General features: G+C 47.4%; 1 protein-coding gene across 3 annotated transcripts in view; it reads left to right on the forward strand.

The window, feature by feature from the left end:
* The window catches only part of amotl1 (angiomotin like 1), a 50,662-nt gene that overhangs the window by 40,789 nt on the left and 9,034 nt on the right, over positions 1-839 (forward strand). The gene's annotated exons all lie outside the window — the stretch shown is intronic.

Genomic DNA, 839 nt, shown 5'->3' on the forward strand with positions numbered 1-839 from the left:
CAAAGCTCATCATTCTGAAAAGCGAGGTGTGCTCTGATTGGCCAGCTATCCAGTGCGTTGTGATTGGCCGAATACCTCAAGCGTGTGACGGAAATGTTATGCCCCTTACCATACTGTGATGCCCTGTCCGGCCTGAGCGACGAGACAAAAACATTAAAACCCATTACAAGCGAGGCATTTGTTGCATCCAGTGGGGACATAATTACGGTTTATAATGACTTGTACTGTCTTTTTACGCGTTGCGTTGCATCGCGCCGCGTAAACATAAAACCATTTCTGCATTTGTGATCGGAGAAATGACAAACATGCGCTACTCTACACTGCTCAAAACTCGCGTTTGAATCGTCAGTGGCAAATTCTTTAAATATAAAAAACGTACTTATAGTCTGTGAGTCAGAACAGCCGGCATTGTAGTCTATTCTTCCAGGATCAGGAAACAGTCCTCCATAAAATGTGCTGCACACAAATGAATATTTGGATTGAACTGTTCTGGAACAGTGTTGTAAATACAACTTAATCACTGATTTCTAGTCGTGTCCTCTTTTGGAAGACCAAACAAAGTAGTTTGGAGGCCGGCGGCTTGAGTGAGTGGAGGCCAGCGGCTAGAGTGAGCGGTGGCGGGCAGGCTTGCGGCAACCACATGTGATGACCCCGGGCTGGACTCCGCTTTGTCCACGGTGAAAGCCGATCCGGTGATTCACAGTGCGAAGTTGATGTATTCCCTCAGCGACCAGCACGGACCAGCTCTAGGCATGACGAAGCAGATATCGTCCTCTTTTGGAAGACCAAACAAAGTAGTTTCGCTTTCACAACGAAAAAGCGTCACACACCGCGGCCTT

This window comes from Sinocyclocheilus rhinocerous, unplaced genomic scaffold (genome assembly GCF_001515625.1).
Source record: "Sinocyclocheilus rhinocerous isolate Xijiao unplaced genomic scaffold, SAMN03320098_v1.1 scaffold1899, whole genome shotgun sequence".
NCBI lineage: Eukaryota > Metazoa > Chordata > Actinopteri > Cypriniformes > Cyprinidae > Sinocyclocheilus > Sinocyclocheilus rhinocerous.